The 22,821-nt window shown below is 45.2% G+C and overlaps 1 protein-coding gene and 1 long non-coding RNA gene across 7 annotated transcripts in view; one reads left to right on the top strand and one right to left on the bottom strand.

Moving 5' to 3' along the window:
- The window catches only part of Csmd2 (CUB and Sushi multiple domains 2), a 579,269-nt gene that overhangs the window by 237,001 nt on the left and 319,447 nt on the right, over window positions 1–22,821 (top strand). The gene's annotated exons all lie outside the window — the stretch shown is intronic.
- Window positions 43–22,673, bottom strand: LOC106149754. Of its 2 annotated transcripts, XR_001236116.1 has the most exons (5): window positions 21,781–22,673; window positions 20,525–21,677; window positions 17,759–17,987; window positions 16,312–16,479; window positions 43–235 (listed from the first exon to the last, which is right to left on the bottom strand). It is a non-coding gene; the product is annotated as an uncharacterized LOC106149754 (long non-coding RNA). The 2 variants fall into 2 exon arrangements; XR_001236117.1 differs by lacking the exons at window positions 20,525–21,677; window positions 21,781–22,673 and adding an exon at window positions 18,498–18,686.

Here is a 22,821-nt window from a genome sequence, read left to right as displayed (position 1 = left end):
AGAATGTGATGATCCATTCACAATCATAATAAAGCATCGTCAATTTATTGCACACATTATGATGCTAAGAACATCCCATTAATCATTTTTAATGGGATAACGTGGACCCTTCCATCAGACCCATTTGCTCTTGCTCTCATCTGCACTGCGCCTCCTACAAATGCGCTCAAGTCAGTACTTAGGGCCCAGGGATGCCAAACTCCCACTTTATGCTTCCAGGTCACCTGAGCAGCCTCTGCAGAAAAAGAGAAAAAGAGCAATTATTTTACCAGATTGGTTTCCAGCAGAAAAACAGTTTAAAAAGAATAAAAGAATAAAGTTTTTTATTTCCATTATAAACGTAAGGCATGATCATCAAAGAAAATTTAGAAAATAGAGAAACCCTGGATAAATAAGCACTCATGAATGAACATTTTGTGCATTTCCTCCCCTTCTTTTTCTAGGAATGACTTTTTGTTTTTGAGAGATGTGTTCATAGAGTGTGTGTGTGTGTGTGTGTGTGTGTGTGTGTGTGTGTATAGTTGCTGTTATTTACAGAGCAATTCATCCTTACTGTGAAAAATTCAAAACATACCCGAGAGTATAGAATTAAAATGTTAATATTTTCCTTTTGTCAATCCCTACTGTAATTCCAGGGTCTTCCCCAGAGACAAACATTATTAACAAGTTTGTATTGAGTCTTGTATCTTTACATACACACACAGAATAGGGAAGTTGAGCATAAACACATTATTCTACAGTGTGTTTTTATCCTTTTAAATGTATATATTAGATGCATTTCCATGTCAGTATACACCTCTGCCTCTGCCTCATTGTTTTAAATAACGCCTAATACTGCATTTTTTTCACTATTTTAAACAATGCATTTGTCTGGGTGCACATTGGAGCATTTATATGATAGCTTCCTGAAGGTGGAATTTCTGGGTCAAAGTATACATTACTTTTAAATTTAGATTCTGCCAAATTGTACTCTAAAAATGTTATGCCAATTTAGGGTTTCCTATGTATGAGGCTATTTCCCTACCTCCTTCCCAAAGTTAAGTTTCTTATTTTTATCCATCTCAGTGGATGAAGCACAGCCCTCCAAGCAGCCTGGTGTGGTGGGATGCACCTGTAATCTCAACATTCGAAAGGTTCACTGGAGCCCAAGAGTTCAAGGCCAACCTGGACAAGTAGCAAGAAAAACCCTGTCTCAAAAAACAAAAGAAGCATAGAGCACCTCATTCTACTTTTGACTTTCATTCCTCCAATTAATAGTATAACTAATTATATCTTCATCTGTTTATGGTCATTTTTATTTTATTCTCTGAATTGTCCATTCATATTCTTTACCTATTTTTTTTCTGTTGAGTTGTACCTGTCTTTCCCATTAATTTATCAGGGTCTTTATATATTTTTAAAATCTATCAGTGAATTATCAGATAGCCTTTTTCATTCTACCTCATAGCAGAATTTTTAAATATTTATATGCTAAAATCATCTGATTTCCTGATTTTGTTATATAAAACTGCTGCATTTTATTTTAGCTAGAAATACCTCCCCAGTTACAAATTATTAAATTACTGTGTTTCTTCTAAAATGCTCAATTTTATATTGTACATTTACCCTTTTTGTACATTTACCTTTTTATCTGTCTGAATTAAAGTTTTATACTAGGTATGAACTATAGGTCTAGATCTATGCTAGTTCCAAATGAATATTGAATTATCCTCAAATCTGTCCCTTCTGATTTGAAATAGCCCTCTTATTATAAACTGAGTTATATCTATCCATAGTTGGTCTGAACATTCTGTTTGATTTTTCTATTATTCTATTTCTGTGGCATAGTCACATTATTTCAACTTTACTATAGTTTTATGGTAAGTTTTGTTTTCAAGCAGGAAAAGATCTCCTTCAATACTGTATTATTACTTTAAAAACATTTCATGAGAAATTCTTATGGATTCACTTCTCCAGATGAATTTAAGGGCAAGCTTTTCAGATTTCCTCCCAAGGAAATTCCACTGTGATTTCAATTGGAATTTCACTGAACTGCTAGGTTAATTTAAAACCAACATATTTACAATAGTGAATTTTCCTGTCAGAGACCATGGGATACCTCTTGTTTTTCAGCTCTTTCTTTTTTAATGGTATTTCATAAAACTTTTATGGCTGTCATCATGTAGACCTAGCAAATTTCTTGTTAGTTTTATTCCCGGGTATTTTTATAGTTTTTCTCGTTATTATGAATAGGCTCATTTTGCCATTGCCTTTTCTAATTGTTTATTGCTGATAAACAAGAAAGCTATTGATTTCTGTACATTTCTTTCATAACCCTCCAATCTTACTGAATTCTCTTGTTAGCTCTAATAGTTTTAAAGTTGACTATTCCAAATTTTTTGAGGTAGACAATTATATTAGCGGCAAGTAATGTAATCTTGTTTCTTCCTTCCCCACACATACGGTCTTTGTTTGTTTGGTTTTGTCTTCCTTTATGGCTAGTGTCTCCAAGGCCATATGAAAGAGGAGTGATAGCTTTGTCAGCTCTAAGATTTCTGCCTAAAATGGACTTAAAGAGAAGCATAGTTTTTATTAAATTCTGTATTACAGATCAATAAAAATAGTAAGATTTCTAGAGATATATTATTCCTCTTTTATATAAAATTGAGGGATCATATATTTTCCATACTAAACAGTTACTTTTTTAAAAGCCTGGAGCAATCTGAGAGGCACTGATAGAGATCAGATGAGGAAGTCCCCCGAATGGAAACCCTGTTCCCATGGCACCCTCATGTCACTGGGTGATGGGGTAAGCAATTTTTTATCCTGATTACTTTGAACTTATTAGCATTTTCTCTGTTATTATGAACCCTTGGCCTCACACTATTCCATTAAGTGGGTACGTCACAATTTACTTAATCATTTCTCTTGCTGTGAACATTAAGGCTGTCTCTAGTTGCTCATGTTATAAATATTTCTGTAAAGAATATTTTTGTGTGTAAGGCCTTTTTTTTCCCTGAATTTACGATTATTTCTTTAGGAGCAATTCCCAGAATGAACATTTTTAAGACGCTTGATTCTTATTGCCAAATTGCTTTCTAAAAGCATTGGATCACTTTACAGTGCCACCACCAGTATGTGAGTGTCTGAAGAAATGGGCCTTTTAAAATTAATTATGAAATTTGTCGTAGAGGAAAGAGGATGGACTTTGGAGTCAAGGAGGTGGGCTTGAATTCTGGTTCCTCCAGTGAAAACTGGGTCATAGTTTCAAAAAAAGGCAGCCGCGCCTCAGTTTCCCTATCTGTAGAATGTGAGGCAAATTCCTTCCACAGTCATACTGATGGCTGAATGAGCACAATCTGGTGATGGTGCCGGGCACAAAATAGCTATAATCAAAGAGGAGTCACTTCACCATTGTTTGGACGGTTTTCATTTTCTAACTGGCTTTGGTGACTTCCCCTGAAAACTACGCTGCAATTAGGAATGACTTCTGTCCCTCAGCAGAGCCCTCTGCCAAGGGGGAAGCCCCTTCCTGCACCTGGCTGCTGGCCCCAGCTGTGAGCTGTGAGCTCCCAGGCCTGGCAGCCTGCCGTGTAGAAGAATTTCTCTGGGGCTCTGTGAGCAGGCCGCTCACAGCCAGACTGGACTTCTGCTCTGTGCTTGAGAAGAAAGAACCACAAGTGCTCCATCCTCATGGAAAACCAAAAACTTCTCCCAGATGCATGAGCTGGATTTTTTCTGTATGGGCACTGTGCAGAGTGGGGCAGTTGTCACCTGCTCCCCTCCTTAATTGCCAAGTCCTACCAGCTCTACTTCTTCAATGCTTTTCCATTTTTCTCTTTCTCTGCACCACCACCAAGTCCCCTGACCTTGTCCAGGTGCTCTCACACCTGTGATACTGACATAACATCCTATTAGCCTCCAGAATGATTCCCTGCTGTCATCTTCTCTTCTGGCCCAGTGTGATCCTACTAAATGCCCATCCTGGCCATACTGTTTCCCTGCTGGAAGCCCTTCAGTCACCATTGCCATCCGCAGGATATAGTCCAAACCTTTAGCTTGGCATCCAGTGCCCGCCAGCTGGTGACAGCTCCCAAGTTGTACATGCTACCCATGCATTCATTTATTCAAGAGGCATTTAGCAATTATCAGTGACCAGACTAGGTATTGGAGTTACTATTAGGGCTTGTTCCAAGCTAGCCAGTCCAGAATAAGAATGGTATCAGCTAACGCTTCTTGCATTCTTTCTAAACACATGGGACTGTGCTCAGCACTTTATGGGCATAATCTTTCTTAACCCTTTCAGTAATCTTATCAAGAAGGCATTATTTCCATTCCCTATGCAGATGAGAAAGCTGGGACTTGGAAAATTAATATAGCTTGTTCAAGCTGGGAAGTTTGGAACCAGGTTCTTTGTCACTAGAGCCTATGCCCCCAACCACTCAATACCAGTTTGTGTCTTTATGTCTTAAGGTACCTGTCAGATTCAACTCATAGTATCTATATATGCATATCTTATAAGAAATAGGGCTACAGAACTCACAATTCTAATTAGCCACTAAATGCAAAACTGACCAGCCGCTAACACAAGTCCTGGCAGATTCTTCTCCTCTTAAGAGCTCCAGGACTGGCCACCGGATTCCTGCTGCAAACCCTTGTTGCCAGCATCCCAGTCACTGTCTGGGTTAGTGATGATTTCCTGAGAGGAGCCTCTGCCATGGTCGCTGGCCCTCTCACAGACGGCCCTTACAGGGTACAGGATGGACACTCAGTACCTTCACTGAGTTAAATTGAATTGGATTGAACCAAATTGAATTCAGAAGCAGATACTCTTCAGCAGTGGCTGGGATTTAAATTTGTTGTTCTCCTCATCATCTTGCCGTAGGAACACTGCCTCCCCCTTAAGACAGGCTGAGCACTCAGGTTGTTGAGGATAGTGTATCTTAATGGGTTTCTGTTCAGGCTGGGTAGCTTTTTCTGCATAGACTATTGGAAGTAGATCTGAATTGTGCATGTTTCTTTGATGTAGTTCTCCGATAAATCTTGGAATTTGAACAATCTGGCTTTAAGAAGCATCTGTGCCACTTGTATTGTCACATGACATTGGGCAAGTTATTTAACCTCTCTGGGCCTTTTGCTCCTTGTCCTTCTCAGTCTCATGGGGATACTGTGAGAATTAAAATGAGAAATTGCATATAAAATTCTTACTATGCACAATGCATGGTCAGAATGCACGGGATGGGGCGATACTTAGAATAATTGTCTTTTTCCTATCTCTCCTGTCCATGCTGAACGGCACAGGAGTGGATTGGGAGCAGCAACAGTTAGGAAAGCCAGAGGCAGATATTGGAAAGCATGGTCTTCAAGGGAACTGGCCAGACTGGAGCCCTGGAAATAGGGAGTTTCTGAGCCTGTGTCTCACACAGTAACAAAACGATGAGGGAAGCTGAGAGGGGATGAGGCGGAAGAGGTAGATGGAGCAGAAATTAGTGGTATTTTATTCTGAGGGCAACAGAGAGGCATTGAAATGTTTATAGCGAGGAAGTAACATGGTCAGCTTTGCATTTTTGAAAGGCCATTCTGGCTGGAGTTGCTTATTGTTATGGGAGCTGAGGAGAGACAGATGAGGTCTGGATTAACATAGCATCAGTGCAGCCTAGGGGGGTGGATTTCAGAGAGCAAAACTAGCTGTGAGGAGCAAGATGACAGGGCAGAAAGGGGGCAGATGAGGGGACAGGAGGACACACAGAGCAACACCCAGCCTTTCTGGGAGCTCTGACTCCAGTGGAAGGCAGGTCTGGAGTTGGACACGTTGACCCCGGAATGTTGTCCAGCCTTCTATTATCCACCGTGTCTGCTGTGGAGCAGACCCTGATTACCAGGCTGCAGTGTTGCCCCTATGTCCCTGCCCTGCCCCACTTCTCCGCATTCCAAAGACTGATCTTCTGCTTGTATTGAAGATTATAGAAATACTGCAAGAAATACTGCTCCGTGTGGGCCTTTCCCAGTGCCCTCCCAGTCCTACTCTCCAAAGACCATAAGGAGAGAAGGCTGCTGTGACAGAGCAAAAGAGATGCCCTGAAAATAGGGCCTGCTCCCTAGGTCAGGGAATCAGAAGGATCTTTGATTGTGGACCCCTCAAGAAGTTTTGGAACATGCCCGTAAGGTAAGCGTTAAGGCTTTCCAATTTCTTTGCATCGTGGATACTGTTTGGAAATAATCAGAAGTTCTTAATCCCACTTTCACAAACTGTAACTCAGTACAGGAGGGCTGTGACTCAGTCTATGTTTTAACTACTCACTCTAGGTCATCTTGATGCAACAAGCAGAAACCACCTTTGAGAAATTCTAAATAGAGAAAGGTAATCATGAGGGGCCCCACCATCTCACTAGCACCTGCCATTTGCCATACTACTCACATTTCATTTGCTCCTTATCACTCACCAGTAAGGTAAGCCCATCATCACTTACAGTCCAGGAAATCATCTGAGACACAAAAATATTTAGCAACTTACCCAACAACACGCAGGTGGTTACTAGCAGACTCAGCATTGGAACCACAGGTCTGCCTGACACTTTTACACCAACACATCATGTGCGAAGAGGAATACAGCACCTGTTTGCAGGTAGTTAATTGTCCACCTTGTGGGAAACGGTTCATATAATTGGCAGACACCTAAACAAGTCAAACCTTGACTCAACACAAAGATCATTCTTGTACTTGAAGTTTAATCACTGCTTGAGTGTGACCACCGGCATTTAACATTAGCATTAGCTGGACAAACATTAGTTAGAGGTGTCCTTGAGGGGATTTTTGGAGTGTGTGACTCTGAATCTTCTCTCAAGAATGCAAGGGGCGAGGCTGAGTTTTGACAAGGTGACTTCCCTGAGTCTGGTCCTCATGCTGCCACTCGTCTTATGTAATTGCATTTGTGGTCATGAAGTTAGCTAGTCGTTCAAGGTAGGAGGGTTGAGAGAGCTATGGTTCCTGAATCTTTGAACCTGCATTGAATCATTTCTGAATTATGAGACAACTGATAAAGCGTGTTCTGACCCCTGGAGGTTGGCCCCTGAGATTCTCTTTAAGGCTGATTGAAGCCTGAGCCCAAGGATGACCTCCACAGCCATTCCAAGGCTTTCATGGGGCATCATCCTTGAACCAACTTCCAGAAAAGCAGACAAATTTTGACACGTGCCCTTCCTGCTAATGTCATCCCAACACCTGAGTCTACAAAGGAATGCTGGCCAAGACAGATGCATATATTTCTCTTCAGTCTGATCACTGTCCAGTGGAAAGAGCTATGACACATAGGCAGCTTTAGAATGTGTGAAATTACAGGTGTTGTTCATGGAAAGCCTGTTCTTTGACACTGTCTCATTAGACCACCCATCTACCCTGGAGTCAGTTTTGGTCCTGGAGGCTCAATTACCTCTAGCCACCCGACTCTCCATCTCCCCACCAAAACTCTGCCCTCGCCCTGTGGAAACAGCAGCCACGTTTGACTCCCAGCTCCCCAGTCACAAACTGTTTCGTCTTAGGCAAATCATTTAACCTCTTTGAGCCACATGCCCTGTTGGTGGGCTTATTGACTGGCAAGACCTTTTAGGAAGTTAATTTTATGTGATGATGAAAATATAAAATGTCCATACCACTGTTAGGAATTTATATCAAGAAAATAGTGAGACACTAATGTAAAGTGATACATACAAAGATGTTCACTGCAGTGTTATTTATTATAGAGGGAAAAAGTCAACAGCATCTGTGCAACATTAATGGTTCACACTGCTATGAATGTGGCTGATAAAACATGTGGCAATTAAAATTACAGTTTCAAAGGATATTCAAAGAAATTGGAAAATGCTTAATATGTGATATGAAGTGAAAAAAATCAGGATACAAAACTGAATATATGGTATAAAATAAAATTTTTATACACATACATATATAACAGTCATAAAAAGGGGAAAAGTGGAGAGAAAAGTTAACATCCTTAGCTCTGAGTGGGATATTAATGTATCTTTTACTTTATGTTCTTCTGTAAGTTTCTCTAGGTTTTACATCAAGGTTATATTACTTCCTGGATACAGAAAAATCAGTAAAAGACAAAATGTTTATTATACATATTTTTCTGGTGTTGATGAGAGAAACCAGGGCCTTATCGTGCTAAGCATGCGCTCCACCATTGAGCTCCTGCCCCAGCCCCTTAAAATGTATTTTGATAGCTCCCACCACTTACGGAGGGATTTTTATAATCTGACTCTGTCCTAACTCAGCACCTTCATCTTTTGCTACTTCTCCCATCATCACCAGCTCCCCATGTGCCTTGCTCCTGCCACCCCAAACTACTTGCCATTCTGTAAACACATCACAACTATTTCTCCTGTCACGTCTTCATTCTTCCTGTTCTCCCCATCCACAGCGAACTTCTCCACCTTTTTCAAGATCCATTCAGACATCTCCATGTCTTCCTTTACGGTTAATTGCTTCCTGCCCTTTCCCCTAAAGAACACTTTACATATACTATAATTAGTTAGCTTCTATCATTTCTACTTTCCTTTCTCTAAGATTCTGTGAGAGCCCCAGGGAGTGGGGAGAGACTAACTCTGTCTTGGAGAATGAAGAAAGAATTCACAGGGTAGAGTTTCTGAAGAATGAATAGGAGTTTGTCAGCTAGATAAAAGGCAGTGGACATCCCACACAATTCTGGAATGTGCTTCCAGGTCACAAACTCCAGCACCTATTTCTCTCCCAACGTTTGTCTCGCTGCCCAGTTTGAAGTATGTGGGTACCTATCTCTCTGCCACCACTTGGTGAGGTCACCCAGTGCAGAAAATTTGCCTTGTTTGCTTTGCGACATTCAACATAGTGCCTGGCACATACTTGCTACCATAGGTACATCCATTTTTTTGTCCTAGTGTATGAAGGTCCACAAGTACTGCTATAGTTATTATTTTCCTCCTCATCTTAGTGCAAATAGGGAAAGGATCATATTTATCGCTGGCTTCAAGTACGGGCCTAGAGACACTGATAATACTTTGTATGTAGTCTGTTGATTTTCAGCAAATTAAAGAAGTTTTTCATCTAGTAAGCATTATGAGGATACTCTGCAACATTTGGTCTTTCCTAGAGTATAAGTATCCCATCAGGATGAGCTTTGCTTCCCCTTTAAGCAACATCCCACAGTTTCAGAATGATGCTTGTGAAATAAATCCTGCTTGAGTAATGTTTCTCTTGGACTCATAAAATCTTTATGGCAGTCTTGCCTCATCTCATAGACTATAAGGAAGAAGAAAGCCCGAATCACTGAGCAAGAAGTGGGGAAGGCAATATTTTCTCACATGTGGGTCACACATTTAATATAAATAGTTTTTAAAATGCAAATCCAGCACTGACTACACATTAGCACACGCGCGCACAGGCACATGCGCCGTAGCTCTGTCCAAAGTGCTGAACCTGTGAGTTAGACTGGCTTAGTCTCTGATTAAACAGTAGGTGATATGGAAATGTGTTCATCCAGATGGAAGGTTTGAATGTATTAAAAGACCCAGTAACAACCACACAAGGGAGAGTACAAACACTGACAGAAATAAAACCACAGCTTAGTGCCCCCCACAAATAAAAACAGAAATAATAAATTGGTAGAGCTAAGCTCTCAACCCAGTTATGCAAAGGACACATACTTATGGGCTGTGCATTCACTCAACGTGCATCTTTTGAGTGTCTGATGTATAATAGATATTGCACAGCAGACACTGAATTAGATAAATCACAATCTTTGGTTTCTGGGAGGTCACAACCAGTGCTTACTGAAGCACTGACCAGCTGTTGACCTTTCAAGCCTCAGATTTTTCATTTAAAAATTAGAGATGATAAAAGCTCAAGGGTGATTGTGTAGATTACTTAAGATAATGCCTTACATGGAACTTAATATATTGTAAGCTCTCAATGTTATATATTAGCTTTAGATGTGATGTGCTGTGCTAAGTTCTCTATGTCTATTGTCTTATTTATTTTATACCAGCCCTGATCCGGTTCTAATATGGGGTGAGGAAAATGTGGCTCAGAAGAATGAGGTTAGGTAACTTGCCAAAGTCCACACAGTTAGCCAGTAGCATGTACAGAATTCAAAGCCAGTTCTTTCTTCCTTGAAAGCCAGTACTCATGATTATGGTGGTCCTGGTTAGAGCAGGAATTGTGGATAGACTGACTGTCTGTATCACCCATGCAAGGAAGTAAGGCAAAAATCTACCCTTGTCTGGGCTGCCATTTTTGAGAAGGCAGAGTCTTAGGGAACCACTTGGGTACTCCTGTTAATTTTAGGTCAGGGGCACTTTTGAGTTAATAGAAATGGAGAGAACAAACCCAAGGCATGAGAATAGACTCAAACCTCAGCAATCCAGAAAGGGTTTCACCAAGCTCCCATCCCACAGGAAGCAAGAATGGGGATCAGAGACTGGAGCAGACCAGCCCGCAGACAACTCCCACTTAGTTGGCGGGCGGGGGGGGGGGTTTCACCGCCAAGGCTGCAGAGGCTTCAGGGACTAAATCCCATGCCACTTTAAATAAGGGGCAGGGAGCAAAAGGCCATTTGCAGACTCTACTTAACAAGAGGTAAAAGGGCTTTTTATGAATTGCCTGCCAGAGATTCATTGGCACCAGGATGGGGCAGATTGACCTAAAAATGCACTCAGCAAATGCTGGACAAAAGCTGGTGTCCTCATAACCCTGTCCCCCGTGCTGCATTTGGAGTCCCTGGCTGGGAAAACTCTTCAATTGTGCTTGTCTGTGTCCCGTGGGGTAGGGATGGTGGGGGGTCTGACTTAGTGACAACACACTGTTATCTTGGTAGTAAGGCTGTGTTTTCTTTCTTTTATCCCAAGAGCTTATGATTCAGTCCTACAGAGTCACATAAATAAATATTCGCTTTGCTTTCCTCCCTGTGGGAAACGGCTACAGAGCACAGCCCCCTCTCTCCTGAAGGCTGTCCCATAAACAACGGGACTTATTTGGATTCCCTTAAGAGAAATTGGAAAGGTCACATTTCAGTAGTGTCTATGGCCCTCACTTTTCCCATCTGTGACAATCTGGTGCCATCCTGGGGCCTCCTTAAGGTGCCCTTCCAGCTCAGACCTGCCATGGATGCCTTTCAGTCACAGAGTCTGCCAGCCATCAAGCAGGTTGAGAGATCAATGAGGGCTGTCCACCCAGCCGTGCTCCCTGGGCCTCTGTCTGTTGCTTTCAGACCCTGCGGCCACTGTCAGATCAATGGGGAGCAGGGAGCTGTGCTGTGTCATAACAATGGCTCCTTTGCAGGGACTTTGCTGGGTCCCTCTTCAAGCTGGGGAGGTCAGGGGCAGCCGTGCTCAACACCCTGAAGGCTCTGGGGAGGCCCGTGTTGCCTTCTGATAAGTCAGCAGGGGTCTCTGGAGTGGCCCACATGCTGCTCTCCCAGGATCCTGCGGTGCTGCCTCTAGTCCATGGAAAGTCGGGTTGTTCCCACCTCTTGTGCATGGCTCCTGGCTTCAGCTTCCCCTGCAGCTGAAAGGAAGGCCTGCTGTGTCTGAGAAAACAACATTTTCAGGAGTTTCAGGTTATCTGCAGTGCCTTGCCTTCCTGCAGCAATAGCCTCATGTGATGGCCCTGGCTGCAGAAGGAGGGACTGAATGAATGACCGGGGCAGAAAGAGCTAGAGAGTAAAGCTTGGGTTGCATGGGCTGATCCCCTTCCCCCAGCTTGTTAGTGTACATAGTCCCAAATAGCCACGCCTAGCTCCAGGGACTCAACTAGCTCATTCTGTTTCTATAGCTCTTATCAAACTGTCAACAGAGAAAATCTGATTGGCTCTGCTGTTACTCAAGCATCTGTTTCTTGTCCAATCACCTGATGCTGTGAAGGAGCAAGTTCAGCAGGCATGAGCATCCCTTCAGCGAAGAGTTGGGGGAGAAGCACAGTCCCCAGAAGAGGGCCCCAACTAGGCAAACAGTCCAAGTGGCCCTTCTACATTGGCATAACCTCTTTTTCTTATCTTTGGTCTCCCTTGGGAGGTAATGGAGAAAGCTACTCTTTTCACCCAGCTCCTTAATCCTAACCAAATAATGCAGACGGAGGGCCAAGGACTCCTGAAGAGAACTCAAGAGCAACTCCAGATTGTCCTCACCACCACAGTGCTGTCTAGCTGGCTCTCACAGTCTGCAGAAAGGAAGCCTGATAAATACCAAGGATTACTGTGATTATTATGAATCCTCTAAGTAGCTAAATTCCCCAAATTCTCAGAGTTGTAATGCCTTGGGATTCTGAGATATAATTAAGAACAGATGAGCCTCAAAGAGGTTGATGGTGGTGATCTAGGATTGCAGCACACAGCAGAATTTTGATGTGAGCTCCAGGCCTTCATCTCCCCCATGTGGTGGTGGAGCTAGAACTAGAGGCGTCTGAGGCATAAAGGAGTCAAGTTACGAGAGTCGCTGGGCCCAGAGGTCCTGGCCTCCCATCCTCCCAGAACGTGTGACACAAGCTATGGATGCACCGCCGGGCTGGCAAGAAGCAATGCCGAGCAGCCTGGAGCTGTACCCCACAGGCACAACAAGCAGCTTGGCCACTACGGGATCAGAGACTGGCCCTGCCTGACCCCCTTCCTGCTGGTGACCATTTATTTGCCTTCTGCTCGCACATCAGTCTTGCTGGAAGAGGGCTGTGCCACAACATCGGGTCACCTCCCACACTCCAGCTTTTACCCATTTCCCAACATTTTCCACTGACTTTACTACTGAAAGGTGTAGAAATACCAATAGGGTAATACTATGTTTTATTTGATCTATCGACTGCAGTGACCTGAATCTATATTATCTGTCATGCCAGGAATGTTTTGACCTTCTAAAAGGAAATGAATATTCTCCCAACCAGAGCCAAGCAAGCAGCTTAGACTCATCTGCAATCAAAAGTCGCAGGCCTGGGGACTTTCAGCACATTAAATCTCCATCAAAACATGACTGGAGCTTTGAAGTTCATGATTTGGAGCAGCACGGGAAGGGAAGGAGCCCCGCAGCTACCATGAGAGGCAGTAGAACGAGGGGACTGGAGCCAGAATGCCTAAGTTCTGCTCTCCGGTAGCTGTGCGAACTCAGACAAGTTGTCTAACCTCTCTGTGCCACCATCCTGTCACTTGCAAGGCAGAGGCTATAACAGAATCTGCCTCCTGGGGTTGCTCTATGGGATGAGTTAGTACATGCGAGGGGCAAATGCACCCTGAATGCAGTAAGCGCTCAAGGTGATATCTGTTTCCCAAAGACTGCACTCTGTCTTCTCACTGTATTCTCACAAGAAGCTGGGAAAGCAGATTTTTGTATTCCCGTTATGGAGAAGAAGGAACTGAATCTCTGATATTCAACAAATTGCTCCGGCCCACATGGGTAGTAAGTGGAGGGACAGATTGTAAGGTGGAGATCTCTGGCATGGAAGCCTATGTTCTTTCTCTCTTCTCCTCCATAGCCAGTCCCGCTCCTGATCAGCCTGGCTTCCCACAGTCACAGCGCATCCCGCCAGCCCCCCACTGGCTCTTGTTCCCACTGGAATTCCAGTGGCCCTGGAACCTCAACACCACTTCCCATGGGACTCCTTGAACAAGGCGCCTAATGTCTCTGAGTGTTTGTTTGTGTGTTTGTCCATTTCTATGCACTTCCACAGAGTGGAGAGAGACAGCAGGAGGCCTGGGGCTGTGGCTGCACCACACAGGCAGGCCTTGCCCCGCCAGGACACAACTGCACCCACCCTGAGGTCTTGGGCTTCTCCTGATGACTAAATAATTCACACAGCATCAGTACCACACAGGCCTGTACTCTGGCCATACGGATTAATACAAAAACAGGTCCATTCCCAAATCATGTCTGAACTCAGACCATGAGAAGAACTTTGTCCCAAATATAAAAATACAACCCACCCCAGCTAATGGAGTGATGCTGGGTTCTTTACCAATCACCGTGCATCTTGCTTCAGTCCTCCCACCTTCTAGATTAAATGTCCTAAATCCCCAGCCATAGAATTAGCCCACTTCCTGGCTGCATCAATGCAGGCCAAGCTCTGCTTCCTTGAACCCTCCCCAAATCATCTAACACAAACTCAATCTTGTAGTAAGTTTGTTCCAGCACCTTCTTACTAAGACACCCCGCACTTATTTGTGCTGTGTACCCCCTGACCAGTCAGTGAACCCAGCTTTGTTCAACTACAAGGGATTCGTGGTAGTCTTTGGCTGGGAAACGGGGAGGCATTGATATTGCCTCTGGAAATAACTGTGATAGTGCCTGAGAAGCGCTTGGAAATCGGCCTGGTGCATAGTCAGTACCCAGGATCTGTGAGAAATTATACTTCTTACAAAAAGTGTGCTTCCCCGTTGGTTGGGCAGAACTGGGGAGCCCCCAGGGACCCGCATCACAAACAGGCCTCATCTTTTCTGACGTCCATGTAGACGCCCTCTTGTGTTGACCTGGGGTACTGCAGCATCCACCCTTTGAGTTTCTCAGGTCTTTACAGCCCTCAAATCTATGAACACCTCGTTTGCCTAGGATATTTGGGCCCTCCAGAAAGGACATCCTCTTAAGGTGTTGAGAAAGCACAGGGGCAGCAGAGGGAATGCACTCAAGAGACTAAGTTAGCAGTGAATATATGATGGAGCTTCTGCGCCTTGCCAGGGGCGAGGCTCTGCAAATGGAAATTCCCTCGCCCTCTTGCCAGGGCTGTGCTGAGCAGATGAGCAAGGCCAGATCCTTTAGTGTAAACGTATTCACAGCTGCAGGGGTGAGGGGCAGCCCTGGGGACGGCAGAGTTCTACCGTGCCACTGCTGCTAATTGCACAGAATGCATTAAAAATACAGAGCCACATCTGTTCATTTTAACACCGGTACTGGGGAATTTACATGGTTTATAATGATAGGATATGAAGAGAGACAAATGCCTGTTCTGCCTGTGAGCCAGAGGTACTGCTGCAATCAAAGAGCTAGAGGTGCAGTTTCCATGCACATTCAGCTCTCTGGGTGCCAGCCAAGCCCTTCCGTAAAGGCACCAAGGGACATATCCAGGTATTTCTCTGGAAATACCTAACAGCATAGGCAGTTGAGCAGACAGTATATGTCTAGGAGCCTCGAAAATCTTCTGGAATTTGCAGAGTTCTTGACAGCAGGGGAACTCTAAATGACCCTGGGACTGCTAGGCACAGGACAAGACGATCAGCCTGCCATCCTGATTCAGTCCTCCAGCAAGTGTGAACTGGGAGCCTACCCTGGTATCTATGCTTCTCCTCTGCAGACTGAGGAGTTTAAAGCACTTCCATCATTGCTTTTCTGATGAAGATAACTACGTTAAATTTCTTCAACCAGCATCAAGCATAGCATAGGTGTTTAATAAAAGTTTGCTATTATTATTTTATTCCATGAAAAAGGTTAAGTTTTAGAGCACTGGGGTGAATAAGGCCCTTGTCCACCAGCTGGGGAGACAAACAATAGTTATGATGTGAGATGTATTAACCTGTGTATGAGCTGTATGAGTTGCATGGACCAAATATGAACTTACATAAGCTGATATGGGAACACAGAGGCAGGCAAAAAGGTTAAAGAGGGCTTCCTAAAGGAAGGGATACCTCACCTGAGTCCTGTAGGACAGGTGAAAGTTTCCCAGATGTAGAAGATAAAAGTGATCCTGGCCTGGAGTAGCCTGTGCAAAGGCCCTGAGTCTCAAAAGGAGAGACAATAGTGTTTCTGCGGGAAATAACAGTCTAATAGGATCTTGGGGTGGATGTATTAGATATCTACTACTATATCACAATTTATCCCGAAGCATAATGGTTTGAAATAATATTATCTCATATTTCCTATGTGTAAGGCATCTAGGTGTGGCTTAGCTTGATTCTCTGGCTTTGGATTTCACCTAAGGCTACACTCAAAGCAACCACCAGGGCTGCAGGGATCCCAGAGTTCACCTTGGGGAAAGACTGCTACCAAGTAGACACACACGGTTGTTGGGTGTTTGCGGGTTCAAGTTCCTCCGTACCCTGACAAGAGATTACAAGAGGTTATGACAGACAAGCGACAAGAAGCTACACCTCAGGTTCTTTCCATCAGGCAGCTTGGACACACCTACTGGCCTCATCTGTGTAAGCCAAGAGAGACACAGACAGAGGGGCCAGTCCTTTATGGCCTAACACTTGAAGTGAGTGACCAGGTCCAACCCACACAAGGGGAAGGGACAGCACAAAGGCAGGAACACAGAAGGAAGAGGCCATGTGCAGTCAAGTCCAGCACAGCTGCCTGCCCACCCCCAATGATTCCCATCCCCTCCACTTACAGAATATGACAGCTCCTTCCCCAGCTCTGCAAACATCCCCTTCCATGACAGCATCAAAGTTCAGACTCATCGTCCAGATCAGGTCCAGGTGTGGATGCGGCTCTTGCCTGTAGCTCCTTAAATAGAGACTCCAGAAGTTGCTTAGTCTGGATGCATCAATGTGTGAAACTAAAGAGAGAAACAATCTATCTGCCCCCATGTGCCCAACATACCGTGGTCAGATAGGTTAGGGCAAAGGCTCTAGACATCCTACTCACAAAGGAAATGTGAGGTACAAAGAGGTACCGGTCCATAACAGTTTTGAAATCCAGCCAGAAAAATGCCAAAAGTGTCTTGATTAGGTTTCAAAGTCTGGGACAGATTCTCCGTGGCTCTTAGCTCTACCTTCTAAGCCCTTGGTAATTCCGAATCACACTTCCTTCTTCATGGAAGGAAACGTGTCTTTTATTTGCTTGGTGCTAGGGATTGAATCCAGGGCCCCTTGATTATTAGGTGAGTGCTCTACCACTAAGCTACATCCGCAGTGCCAAGGAAGCATGTGTTTGAAGCTGACTTGGTTCTTCAGCCTGCTTCCTGCTGAGAATTTTGGGGATCTTCTGGCCTTTTTAATGTTGTGCTGTCTTGGTCCCTTTCAGTCCCAGCCGTCAGTCCAATAATAGTTTTCTCAAATTGGGGTTTCTGTAAATCTCACTGAGATTCCTTCTATGCCCAAAAGCCACACCCTTTGTTTTGTTTGAACTAAACCCTTTTGTACCTGAGCCTCCTGCCGAGGAGACCAAAGGATACCCTTTCTGTCTCCTAGAGACCCTGATGTTTGGTCTGCAGACATTCAAGGCCCACTCTATTCACTTTAAAAGGGCTGGTGTGACCCTTTGATGTTTCTGAGGTCTTAACCAAAGGCTACCCAGTCACATTCTTAGCTTTATCTCCAGACTGCCTTTTCGTGACAATGTTCAAAAGCCATTTCCTAACTTTAGCATTTTTGCTCTGTTGGAAGACTAGGAACCTTCAACACTAGCGAGTCGTGGGTCCTTTATGTTGGACACTTTCCCTCTTCTCATGGCTCGGACATCTCCGTAGCTAGATGACTAAATTCATGAGATGCATGTTCCTGCCGCATAACCACAGACAGGTATCGCTAAGCTTTCTGCCACTGCCTAGCAAAGATCCCCTTCTACTACCCTCCCGTAATGTGTCCCTCATTTCCACCCTCAAAGTCCACCTTTCTATGGACAGCCTCTACGAGGCAACTGGAGAGTCCTATAACAATTTTCTTGGAGCATTTACAGCCTCTGCCTGGTTCCAAAGTCACCTTACATTTTTCCTTTTAAAGTATGTGTCACGGCACTATCTTTCTCATGATACCTAAATCTATATTCATTATCTATTCCAGTTTATAGCAAATTACCTCAAAGCTGTAGAACCATGAAACAACATTTATTGGTACCTGTGTGTCAGGAGTCAGGTGCATCCTAGCTGGTCTGTCACGAGGCGGTGGTGCAGGTGTTCCCCTGGGGCTGAGGAACCTCGAGCTCGGTGAGAGAATGATCAGCCCTCTTCCAGGCTTCCTTGCAGTCATTAGCAGGCTCGGGCTCCTTGCAGGCTGTTGGCCAGCAGCCACCCTCTGTCCCTGCCACATGAGCCTCTTGTGGGGCCACTTTCAACCTGTCAGTTTGCTTTAAGCAAGCGAGAGGGGAGAGAAGGCAGAGCCACGGGGTTTATAGCCTAATACCAGGTGACATCTCATTGCTTTTGCCTCATTCTCGTCATTAGGATTGAGTCTCTGGGTACAACCCACACTCCACAGGGTCTACACAGGGTGTGTGTATCAGGCAGGGACACTGGGAGCATTTTAAAAGCTCAGGGACAGTACACCTGGCAAGGCCCCAGTGGTCTCATGTCACCACGTCAGACTCTTGTAGGTGACAGGCAGCCTCTGAAACATTGCATTGCTGAAGGGAAGGCTCTTAGAAACACAGTCCACCAGCTGCAGCTGGGGAAGGGTAGGAAAGAGGGCCATGGCTAGGGAGAGTTCCTGTCAGGCATCTGCTCCCAGGAATGGCCTGGTCACAGCACACTCATGGTGTCACCGGCAATCAGAGGTCAGGGCCAGCCCCAGGGGTCACATGGCTGAGCTCTCTCTCCTACTTGAAACTGCCTTTGCATTTTCTTGCCTTCTAACCCACCTTTCAGAGACCAGGGCAGGTATCCCCACTCCCAGCACATTTCTCACACAACAGGACAGTCCATATCAGTCCATGACAGTCTCACATGTCCATGACAGTGCGTTTCTTCTCAGCACACCTCAAGGGTATGTATTGCATGTAGAAATATGACAAGAGGTCACAGGACAGGACAGAGGGGGTCCCACTGCCTTTGTGACCTTGCTGTCATGACCTCACTCTGTCCTGGTATGGAATAGACCAAAGACTAGACTTCTTTGTGCCCAATTGATGTGTTCAGTGGAGGCTGAGAGCATCTTTAAGATCCCAGTGAGCTTCCATAGTCCAGATGCCAATTGACTGTTCTGCGACCAGGATTAACTTCCCTGTTGTGATTTGAGGGAAACTCAATCAATAAAATATACTCATTTCCCTCTCCAGTGCAGAATCAATTGGCAGGTGCTGGAGAAAGCCAGATGAGGATCAAGAGTGTCACCTTGATCACTGAGGGACCAAGTGGAAGGCAGACCTGAATACACGCTACAGGGACCGAGGAAGAAAGGAGGGAAAGAGGGAAGGAGGGAGGTGGAGCTGAGCAGGGCCAGCTCCTCCCAAGCTCACCAGTAATCAAGACTACCTCCTACATCTTCCGAAGAGTGAGTGAGAAGCTGCAGGCAGGAGAAGGATCCTTCTGTGGCCCTGGGCCTGCAGCAGCAGCGACACATGGGAATGACAGAAATGCATCTTACAGGTCCAGCTCCCAGAAATATTGAGTCAGACTCGAGGAGGTGGGGGTGGGCAGCACCTGATCAGGGTTCTAAGCCCAGCAGGTGATTCTAACACGCACCGAGTTAGAATCACTGATTGGAGGAAATTGACTCTCGTGGATATATGAGGTCCAGGAAGAGGTGTTTCCCTGAACATTCTGCCACTCATGGTCACCTCTCTATTTCTGGGAAAATCAATCACAGGCAGAAAGTCCCCCTCCACACACACACACACACTTGGTTTTTAATTCACAGCTCCTTCTAGACCAAGAGGAGGATCCTTGTGATCTCCGCTCCACACAGGAAGATGTCATGGGTCTGGGGGCTTCTAGCAATGCTGTTTTCTCTTGTAGCCACTGCAGAGGGTAACATCCTCTCATTGGTAATTGATAGCCTCTGAAGACCAGAATGACCAACAAGACCTCAAAGATGTAAGCACATGGTCACCTCCTGCTGAATCCCCTCTGGCTCCCTATGATACATACATTTCAAAGTGAACCCCTCGCCAAGGCCTGTACATTTCCAACCACATCTCAGTACTTGCCTCATCTCCAGTCACCATGGCCTCCTCCTGTCCCACCAAGATGCTGCACTCAGTCCTGCCCAAGACCTTTTCCCTTGCTCCCCTGCTGCTTGAAGGATTCTCCCCTTGGACTTTGATATCCTTGGCTCTTTGTTCTTTAAGTCTAAATGGAAATGTCATCCCACAGAGGGCCTCTGGCCGGCCATTCCAAATACCTGCTGCCCCACCTGTCATTGTTTACCTTATCACCCTGGTTTATTTCCTTCAGAGCACTTGACACTATCAAAAAATATTCTGATGTGTTTATTTGTTGATTTATTTATTGTCTGTCTCCTCCTCCCTGGCATGAAAGAGATCAGGGCCCTTGATGTATCCCTAGCACCAGAACAGTCACTGGTATCTTGCAGGCGTAAGATTTACATAAATATTTGTTGAATGAGTGAATACATTAATGTTACGCAAACAGAGGACAGAAGGCTCAAGTGGAGGGATTTGGTCATCAAGACAGTTATGGGTCTAGAGGCTTTGCCTCCGGAGAATGGGGCACCTGAGCCCTGCTGAGTGAGCCTGCGAGGCTGCCCCCACACCGACCCCCATCTGAGGTCCAGGCTGCCCCACCCCATCTCCCTCCACTGTCATCACAGTACAGTCATTAGAAGTCAGCAGATCCACACCCTCCTGTTGTCTTTTTCATAAAGGGCCATCAGTGGGTTTCATTTTCAGCAGGGGCACCACACACTGTTGTCAAAACTCTGACTTACCACATCATTAATCACAGAGGAAACTAGAAAGCGGTGTCCCTTGGCTGGGGCCCGGCTGTGAGCACCTCTTCTCAGCAAGGATTGTGGACCTCACACAGCTGCTGCCCTCCAGGTGCCCATAGTTTGGGCTGAGAACAATAGCTCCGTGGGAACTGTTGTAGAGTGGTTACCTTCAAGGGTTGGTAACCACGGACAGGAAGCTATAAGGGTAGGACAGAGACTGGAGGGAGGAACAATGCTAAAGACGGTCTTTCTTAGAATTATGACAAAGTTAGCATTCATCACGCAGTGTATTAGTTATCTATTGCTGTGTAACAAATTAGAAGCTTAGTGGCTTGAAACAATGTGCTTTTACACAGTTAAAACATTTCTGAATCTACGCCTATGTTTGTAGAGCTTCTGGGGGTCAGGAACAGTTTAGCTGGCTCCATGTCTTAAGGTCTCACAAGACTACAGTCAAGGTCATCAGCCAGGGCTGGGTTCTCATTCGGTGGCTTGACCAGAGGAAGATCCACCACCCTACTTGTGTGGTTGCTGTAGCCTGCAGTACCTTGTGGTAACAGGACTGAGAGATTTCATTTTCTGCTGGCTGTTGGTCTGAGCCTGCCCTGAGCTGCTGAGGAGTCATCAAGGTTCCTTGCCACACGGACTTTCTGAAGTTGGCTGCTTGCTTAAATGAACAGCAGGGGGAAGTCTCCAGGGCAGATTGGCTAGCAAGATGATGGAGTATTACATATCATTGCCTAATAATGAAAATGACAGTCCATCTCCTTTGCCATACTCTCTTGATGGGAAGGATGTTATAGGTCCTGTCCACAGCTAGCGAGAGGGCATTATACCAGGGTGTTTATACCAGAAGGAACGGATCATAGAACAGCCACCTTAGAGGGTGTCCTTTAGTGTTCAGGACTGTGCCAAATACTTTTTTGCATGTGTCATGTCATTTAACCAATAAAACAATGTGTAAGTCAGGCGTTATCCGTAGTTCCCAGATAAGAAATGTGAATGAGAACTCCTGTTCCTCTCATAGGAATGAGGACTGGCCCAAGGTCCTGCCACTGCTCAGGTTGGAGCCACAATGTCACAGCATCAAGTGGAACTGGACAAGCTTAGAGGCCGAAGGGTCAGCGTCCTCGTGGTGCAGAGCAGAGGCCTAAGAGAGGCAGAGGAAGAGGGGAAGAGGAGGAGGGGTGTGAGGCCAGGGGGAAAGGATGGGTGTGGATGGCATTTTGAGGAAGAAAATGGGGAGCGCTTACATCTGATGATCTCTGTTTTCTCAATGAAGCAGAAAATGAGGCTGTCCCCCGAGAAGGTGGAGGATGAGCTCAGGGAAGCGGAGCCAAGTCGGAATAGTAGCTGTGGGCAATGGGGATGGGAATTTTGCCAGCATACAGATTTCCAGGTAGAGCAAAGCCACTTCCCCCATGAAGACTTTGGTAATGGGCTCGGTGGGTGGACCCTGGTCCCTCCACAGCATTTTGTGGGTTCACTTTTAGCACTCTGCCTGACAGTGTTGTGATTTATGCCAAGACCATCTCTGTCATCAGAAGGAAAAATCTTATGGGGCAGGACCCTAACAGCAGTCCCTGTCCAGCCCCTACACACCCAGCACAGGGCGTAGCATGTGGGGATCCTCTCTGAATATATTGCCTGATTAGAGACCCTGGGTTTCTCAATCACTCCACTGTGTGACCTCTCATCCTTAAAAGCTTATGCAGTTCTAAGATATTTTTCAAACTACCTTTGTGCTTTACTTGTGAAAAGTAAAAATCCCGGTAGTGAGTGGAAAGTAGGGTTAGAGACAGAGTTGGAGCAGTCTGTTTACACATAACTGGGGACAAAAGAAACCAGTTTAGTGCTTCGACTCAAGTCTTTTTCATGCCAGGAAGTAAAAAGAACCTTTTCACAATATCTCATTTCAAGCCACCTTGATTGTTATGAAATACTGCCCCCTATTTTGTTGCCAAAAAAAAATCAAGATACAATACAGACACAATAGAACCCCATTCATCTCAAACCATTAAGTAGCAGAAAACTTGACACAGATCATCCTGTGTAGAAAATGAAACCCGTAGGCTGAGCTTCAATGAAAAGCCCGGGAGAGTACATGCCAGGGACTATCTACCATCAGGGCCTCACAGGCTGTGAGATGGAACTGCAGGCCGCATTCTCCCCCAACACTCCTATGGGATGCCTGAGGTCCACCCTGATTGGACCATTGCTGAGCCAATCACCTTGGTCAGGGGGATTCTGTCCTCTGTCTTGGTCACAAAGGGAGTCAAGGTGTGGTATGTGAC

The sequence above is a fragment of the Chinchilla lanigera genome, unplaced genomic scaffold (genome assembly GCF_000276665.1).
Source record: "Chinchilla lanigera isolate Chin_1 unplaced genomic scaffold, ChiLan1.0 scaffold00051, whole genome shotgun sequence".
In the NCBI taxonomy this organism is placed as follows: domain Eukaryota; kingdom Metazoa; phylum Chordata; class Mammalia; order Rodentia; family Chinchillidae; genus Chinchilla; species Chinchilla lanigera.
This window is presented reverse-complemented; position numbering and strand designations above follow the sequence as displayed.